Here is an 8,336-nt window from a genome sequence, read left to right as displayed (position 1 = left end):
CCCCCCCACCTCGACTTGGAAAGGAGAGGGGCTTCGCGTGTGCAGCCTCCAGCGGGGATGGTTGGGGGGCAGCAGGGTCCTGCTCTGGGGTTCTTAACCCCTCTGTGACCCCGGAGCCCACACCCTGCCATCATTTCCCTGGAGCTGAATAGGATTGGGGGCCAACTTCAGGAGGCTTTGGGGGCGTCGCTGACCCTTCACATCCGCGTCATAGCCGGGGCTCGGTTTCTGAGCTCCCCCACTCCGGGCCTGCCTGCACCCCCAGAGTGGGGAAGGGGGCGGGACTCACGTGTGAGTGACAGACGGGGACGAGCCTGAGGTGCTGGGGGCCAGGATCAACGCGCGCGCCTTTGTGTGGTGGCTGGGTGTGACCGGTGTGTGTGAGTGTGTGTGTGTGTGTGTGTCTGCAGGTGTTCAACTGTGAGTGAGTTGGGGTGTGATCGGGAGAGGGTATTGGTACGTGAGGTTGAGCCTGTGGGTGGCAGTGGGTTGCTGTGACCGAGGGGTTGGTGTGATGTGAGGCTTTGAGCCAGAGATGGCAGTTGTGTGTCTCGGTGTGACTGGTGGTGTGACACCCGCTGAGGACCGTGTTAATCCTGGAGGTGTTGGTGCAGCTGAAGGTGTGTGTGACAGCGTGCCCGTGCCTGTGCCCAAACGCCTGGGTGTTGTACAAAGGACGAGCGTGACCAGATGTCTGCTGGTGTCAGAGCCCTGAGGCGACCATGTGCCTTCCAGTGGCCCTGAGTGCACCGCTTGAGAAGGTGGGGCTGTGTGTGCAAAATCGTGTGCATCCGTGCCCTCGCGTGCGCGTGTGTTGGCTTCTCACACGCCCCGTCTGCGTGCTCAGAGAAGCCCGGCTGACTCCCTACAGCAACTCATGTTTTGGGCTGTCTTCAAAATGTAGAGGGTCCGAGATGTCTTCAGATACTGAGAAATCTTTCCTCCTCCATCTTGGGGGCGGGAATGTGCCCCCCAATTCCCACATCTGTAGACAGAAGCCGGGGTGGAAAATAATAAAACAGTAATGGTAGTAACCGCGAACATTCATTAAGTTCTTCTGATGTGCAGGGAGGCGTTTCAAGCTCACAGCGTGCACAAAAGCATCTAGTGTTGTTTGTGTCCTGACCGGTGGCTGCTGTTATTCTTCCTTACGAGATGGGAAAACCGAGGCACGGAAGAGTTGAGTGTCTTGCTCGAGCCCAGGCAGTCCACAAACTCACTTCCTGATAAATAATCCACTCTGTGGATGTGGAAAATGCCCGTGAGGAAGAGAAGGAATCAGAGGCTGTCTGCACTCCGTGGGGGCCATGGACGGTGGAGTCTAGGAAAGAGGGCTTCCTCGAGAAGGGGCTGTGGGGTCCACACCCTGGCGCTTCTTGAGCTCTCTCTGGCATCAGAATGTACACAGTAGGAATGCAGTTGATATAAGCGCTGGAGAGAAGCAGAGACAGACAGACAGACAGACAGACAGATAGACAGACAGGGACAAGAGACCAAAAGAGGCGCATGCCTGTAAAAATGCTGGACGCAAAAAAGGAATGAAGTTGAATTTGGTTTCGAAGAAAGATCCTTGGAATTCCTACTGGGGATCCCCCTAGATTTCCGGTCCTTGCCCCAAGGGTGGCTGGGGTGCCAGGCACTTGAGTGGGAGCCGCGATGTTGTGAGGCCGAGGCCGGCACCCGGGTCGGGAGGGAGTTGCTTGGGGGCGGGGCCATAGACGAAGCCACCCCGGAGACTGCCGTGGGCGGGGCTAATTGGAGCTCAGTGGGGGCGGGGCTAAGCAGCGCGTGGGCGGGGGGAGATGGGGGAAGTCGGTGGGGCGGGGAATGGGTGGCGGGGCCATAGACGAAGCCACCCCGGAGACTGCCGTGGGCGGGGCTAATTGGAGCTCAGTGGGGGCGGGGCTAAGCAGCGCGTGGGCGGGGTGAGATGGGGTAATTCGTTGGGGCGGGGCTAATGGAGTCCTGCCACTGGCAGCAGCGCCTACGGAAGACCACCAGGGGGCACCACATGGTGGTGAAACAACAGCCCCTGTTAAGGGCACCCGGCCTGGAGCCCCAGGCACTGGAAGGGTCTGGAGGGAAGACGCTCTGCCTCGCTCTGCTCCTCCCACGGGGTCCCGGAGACCCCTTCCGAGTCCCCGATGGACCCCGGCTTCACCACATGTCCTTTATAGGCATTTATTCATCCTTTCTGTCAACAGATAGGATTAAACCCTGAAGATACTGCCCCAACCAAGTCTTCAAATCCCTGCCCACCTGGGGCAGAGAAGACTGACAAAAACCCAATAAATATCTAATGCAGTTCAGCCACTGCATAAATATATATAATACCATGCAAATGGCACAGAAAATCCAAATAGTAAGAGGAGATTGCAGAGGGATGGTGTGTGGAGGGGGTGGGCCCTCTGGAGCGGGCGTCGTCAGGGAGGTGTCTCTAAGGGGTGACTTTTTCGGCGACACCTGAAAGCAGTGAGAGAGGAAGCCTGGGTCTGGGAGAAGGAACAGCAAGTGCAAAGGTCCTGGGGTTAGATGGGACCAGAGAAACCAAGAGAGGAGAAATCATCTAGGAACTTGTGCACTTGCGTGCATGAGAGTCTCGTAGTTGTTGTTGTTGTTTGGTACTGGAAATTGAACTTGGGACCTTGTGCTTGCGAGGTAGGCGGCGGCCCCACTGAGCTAACTCCCCGGCCCTGGTTGTCTCCTCTTGGGTATGGGAGATATGCTCCAAGATCTCCAGGATGTTCCAGAAACTAGGAACAAAGCGAACCCTATTCGACCTGAAAAAGCTAAGAAACAGGCGTAGTGCAAAGCGCGTGTCATCCTGGCACTCGAGAGGCTGAGGCAGGAGGATCCCTGTGAGTTCAAGGCCCGTATGAGCTAAAAAGTGAGCTCAGGACCAGCCAGGAAAACATAGTGAGACCCTGTCACAAAAATAAAACGAAGAAACCCCATCTTGTGTACTTCTGCCTGAATTCCTAGGGCATCGCTATTGAGGGCTAACATGCTGGTCTTCCCGGACTCCTTCAAATCATGTAATCCCGGGTGCAGGGAAGCAAACTGGAAATCTTGAGTCCCATAGTAGTTTAGGGAAGGAGCCGGGTTGGGACTAGGCCTTGGACTAAGGAGCTGGAGCGACACCTAGTGGTGGGAGCGAGGTTGTGCAAGGGTTGTCTACGGGAAGGGGTGAGGGTGTGCACTTGGGCGCGCGGGCGCGCGCGCGCGCCTTCTCCAGCCAAGATAAACGCCGGCAAGGCATTCCACTCGAGTTCAGAATTTTTTTTGTTTTTGTTTTTGAGACAGGGTCTCACTATGTAGTTGAGACTGACCTGGAACTCACTGTGTAGCCCAGGCTGGTCTCGAACTCACAGCGATCCTCCTGCCTCAGCTTCCCCAGTGCTGGGATTACAGGCGTGCGCCACCACACCCGGCTCAAAACTATTTTCTTAATCAGAGGTAAAATACAGATAATATCAAGTGACTCTTAACCATGTTTAAGTGTACAATTCAGGCCAGGTGTGGCTGCACATGCTTGGAATCCTAGCACCACAGAGGCTGAGGCAAGGAGAATCATGAGTTCAAACTCAGCCTGGGCAATTTAGTGACTTAATGAGATCTTGTCTCAAATAGAAAAAGGGCTGGGGTTGTATCTCACTGCTAAGGCCTTGGGTACCACACACAGACACACAGAGACACACACACACACACACACACACACAGTGTACAGTTCAGTAATGTTAGGAAAACTTGCACTATTTTGTAGCCAGTCCCTGGAACTCTTCTCATACAAAACTGAAAGTCTGTAGCTGTTAAACAGCTTTCGGTATTTTTTTTTTAATTTACTTTTTGTTTGGTTGGTTTTTGAGATGGGGTCTCGCTACGTAGTTCAGCTGGCCTTGAACTCACTACGTCGCCCGGGCTGGCCATGACTTGCAGTGATTGTCCTGCCTCAGCCTCCCGAGTGCGGGGTGACTGGCCTGTGCCACCTCGCCCACCATACTGCTTTCCGCAGCTGCCCCATCAGGTTAGTTACATCCCCACCAGCAGTGAACAGGACTCCAGTTTTTCTGAATCTTCTCTACCCCTTGTCATTCTCTGTCCAAAAGCCTCTGGCCACAACCTTTTTGTCAACTGAATAATGGATAGCTTCGCTTTATGTGTATTTATTTTTTGAAACACCGCATGTAAACAAACGACTTGATCTGTTAATATCAAACTCACGACCAACAGCATTATAACTCACGGCCAGTCTTTATCTCAAATCCTCACCGCGGATTTTCTCTAGAAGACACATGAAAGCCTCCTTGAACTTAAGATCACTAAGCCTTGCCTCAGCACTGGGAGTAGGGATATTTAAAATGAAACCATCAGCAAGCAAAAAGCACAAGACTGGCAGGACACACTGGCACACCCCAGTAATCCCAGGGCTCTGGGAGGCTGAGGCAGGAGGATGCCAAATTCAAGTCCAGCCTGGGCAATTTAGCAAGATTCTGGTTCAAAATAAGAAGGAGAAAAAAAAAAAAAGAAAAAAAAGAGGGCTGGGGATGTAACAGCTTTAGTGCCAAGATGCTGAGTTCAGTCCCCAGCGGGGAAAAATAGTTTTCAATTCTGTGCATGTTCACAAGTGACTACAAAAGCCCTGGCGAGATGGCCATAGAGGGAAAAAAACAACAAAACTAAATTATAGGGAGCAGGCAAGTTTGCCCATATGGAATCATGGATAATGACGCTCGGGTACATATGCCTGGGCGTGGAGTCGGGGGCGGGGAAGATGCCTCCCTACTCTCTAACAAACTTTCTCCCAAAGACGCTTTAGGACACTCAACTAAGATTGCGATACTCAGTGCGTTCACCAACCATCCTTACTCTCTCACTATTTTGTTATGACATTTTGTTTTATTTTTTCATGGAAGAACTTTTTTTGTACTTTACCAGTGTCTACTTGTATTACATTAAAATTAACATTTTAAAAAAGGGCGGGCGAGGTGGCTCAGAGGCACAGCAGCTGCCCAACAACTGTGAGGCCCTCAGTTCGATTCCTGGTGCCAAAAGAAGAGGAATGTCAGACAGCTATGGTGGCCCACACCTGTCAATCCAGCACTCACAGCCGGGCGTGGTGGCGCACGCCTGTCATCCCAGCACTGGGGAGGCTGAGGCAGGAGGATCGCTGTGAGTTCGAGACCAGCCTGGCCTACATAGGGAGTTCCGGGTCAGTCTCAACTATACAGTGAGACCCTGCCTCAAAAAACCAAAAAAAGAAAGGGAAATTGTAGTCCTTCCCGAGGCGCAGTGGTATTCTGAGGGTTAGACAAGCTGCTATTATGTATGTTGCCGCAGATCATGCCTCGCACATGATAAATACTTAATACACCTTAGCAATTATTGATATTACTCTGACAGTTATGAATTTTTGCGCCCTGGGAATTTTCAGTGAGAAGGAAAAAAAAACCCCACATTTCTCTCTGTAGTTCACACAGCACGATGTTCGGAGCAACAAGTGACAGAGAGGAGGGACACTTTGTTGAGCTATTTCTGCATCAGGATCAGCTGGCTTCAGTGCCAGTTTGGATCAAGGAGTAGGGAGGGAGGAGGAAGAGGTAAAGGGGATAATCTGGTTTCTGACTGTGGTGCAGGCCTGTGATCCCACCCCTCAGGAGGCTGAGGCAGGAGGATCTCTGGAGTTCAAGGCCAGCCTGGGCTACATGGCAAGACCCTGGCTCAAAACCAAACCAAACCAAACCAAAACAGCAAGCTTCACGGAGGTGGGGTTTACATGCTATGAAATGCACCTGTTTAATTGTGCAGTTTCACTGACTTTTCCTATCTTGCAGTTCAGCAGCTCAGTGTTAGGGGCACCGCCCCAGCACCAAGTTCTATTTACATTCTGTCCCGCTGCTAATCTGAGTTCCAGGCAGTCACTAATCTCCTATCTCTATTGATTTGCCTTTTCTGGACATTTTGTATACATGGAATCATAACGTATGTGGCCTTTTCTGTCTGGCTTCTTTTACTTAGCAAAATATTTTTGAGGTTCGTCCACGTCATAGCAGATAGCAATGGTCCCTTCGTTTTTATGGCTGAAGCATTCCATGGCATTGATGTAGCATGGCTGCTTTATCTACCCGGCAGGCATTTGCGGTTGCTTTCATTATGAAAAATGCCCCTGTGAATGTGCATGCACATATCTTCCCTTGGACAAATGCTTTTGTTTCTCTTGGGTAGACGGAATTGTAGAGGTTTTGCTTTAGTTTGGTTTTCAGACAGGGTCTCCCTTTGTATGTTGGGCTGGCCACTGTGTAGCCCAGGCTGGCCTCGAACTCATGGTGATCCTCCTGCCTCAGCCTCTTGCTGAAAATGTTGGGTCTTATGGCAAATTTCCCTTAGTTTCTTAAGAAATTGCTAAGTTGTTTCTCAATGTGGTTACCAAATTTATTCTTCCTAGTTATTAATATTCTTGCCGGTTGTAGTGGTGCACGTCTGCAATCCCAGCACTCGGGAGGCTGAGGCAGGAGAACAGCCTCAAGTTCAAGGCCAAACCTGGGCTACATAATGAGTTCAAGGCTAGTCTGAAATACATAGCAAGACCCTGTCTCAGTAAAAATCTTAATATACCTAGCAGTGTATGTGAGCTCGTTTCTCTGCAAAATGTTTCCTCACCAAAATATCCTATTTCCTCACCAAAACTTGCTTCTATTTTTTTAAATTCATGCCATGCTAGGGGTGTGATGTGTTTTATTTTTGAGATTAAATTGCCTAGGCTGGGCTCAAATTTGTGACCCTCCTGCCTCAGCCTTCCAGAGTGCAGGGATTATAGGCGTGTGTCACCATATCCAGTTAAAAACAGTCTTTTGGACCTGGGTTGTAGCTCAGTGGTACAGCACATGCTTAGCATACATGAGGCCCTGCGTTTGGTCCTCAGAACTGACAGAAGAAGAAAAGTAAAAATGGGGCGGGGGGAAGGATGGCCACATCGCTCAGGGTCTAGTCAGGGAGACGAGCCACTTTTTTATTTTTCAGTACTGGGAGGCTGAAGCAGGAGGATCCAAGTTCAGGTCCTGCCTGGGCAACACAGGGAGACAAACCAGGTAGTTCAGCGAGAGAATTTCATACGGGTGATGGGTTCAGTGGGATATGGAGGAGTTGAGACGCTAGATGGGGTGACCAGGGAACCGGGCAATCAGCCAGCGCAGAGGAAGGGCCAGAGCACAGGGGTGCTGTGGTGGAGGTGTGTGGGACACTGCCAGGAACACTCCTCACCCCGGCAGAGTGCAGAGCTTCCCTGGCTTCTCCCTTCCTCCCCTGTCTCCAGGCTCCCTCCAGCACCTTCTATTGCTTAACTGTTACCCTCCCTAATCACTCTGTTTATTTGTATTTCCGTCTCTTTCTCTATTTCTGGTCTGTCTAACCCCATCCAAGGGTCAGTTGCCCACAAAGCTCCCTGGGAAATGTAGTTTCCGGGACAAGGGCGGGGACATAGAGCAGAGATGTAAACAAAGTCAAGGAACAAAACATGTGGGCATTTGTGGTAAGACTGTCCTGGGTCAAAGAAAGCAAGTGCAAAGGCCCTGGGGCAGGAACCAACACCTGAGAAGTGTGTGATGATGGTACCAGGTACAGGGTCCAGAATGAGGAGGGGCAGGCACAGGACAATGCCTTGGAGGGAGACAGACATTTAGGGACCCACCATGAGCAGAACTAGGAAATGATTCGGTGTCTTGGAAATCAGGGAGGCATGATGGATAGGGACTGCTGGGGTATAGATCCTGTTGGCAAGAGGCATTCTGGAGGCGCAGAAGGGACGGAGTGCTCATGCACAGTGTGATGCAGAAGCACACAGGCTTTCCTTGGAGGCAGAGGCCCGCGCCCCAAACTGTCTGACCTGGAGGGCCTGGCACCAAGCAATTTTGAGGTGTGAAATCAGCTCGGCCTGGCTTCAAATCCAGGGCCCCCACCTTCCTGCTGGGCCACTCTGAACTGGTCCCCCTCCCCTCTCTGAGTGCGGTCTCCTTACCTTAAAGGGGACGCAGCTACTTGGGACATTGCAGCCTGCTCTGGAAAGGCTATTTGCAAAATGTCCAGTGCTCATAAATGGAAGCTGTACCACCGGTCGGCAAGGATTATTTTTTTGAAGGGGTCATTTATCAGTTGCAAATAATAACAATGGCAGCTCCTATTTATGAAAAATGTATCAGGGCCCAGACACTGCAAAGTGCTTTGCAGGCACTCTCCTCCCCCTCTTTCTCTCTGGCACATTCTCTTCCAACCATGCTGGTTTCCTTCCTATTGCTTGAACTGCCTCAGGGCCTTTGCACTTGCTGATGCTGTTGTCAGGAACT

Source organism: Fukomys damarensis, unplaced genomic scaffold (genome assembly GCF_012274545.1).
Source record: "Fukomys damarensis isolate Sample0158 unplaced genomic scaffold, DMR_v1.0_HiC HiC_scaffold_37, whole genome shotgun sequence".
In the NCBI taxonomy this organism is placed as follows: domain Eukaryota; kingdom Metazoa; phylum Chordata; class Mammalia; order Rodentia; family Bathyergidae; genus Fukomys; species Fukomys damarensis.
Note: the sequence above shows the minus strand (reverse complement) of the source record.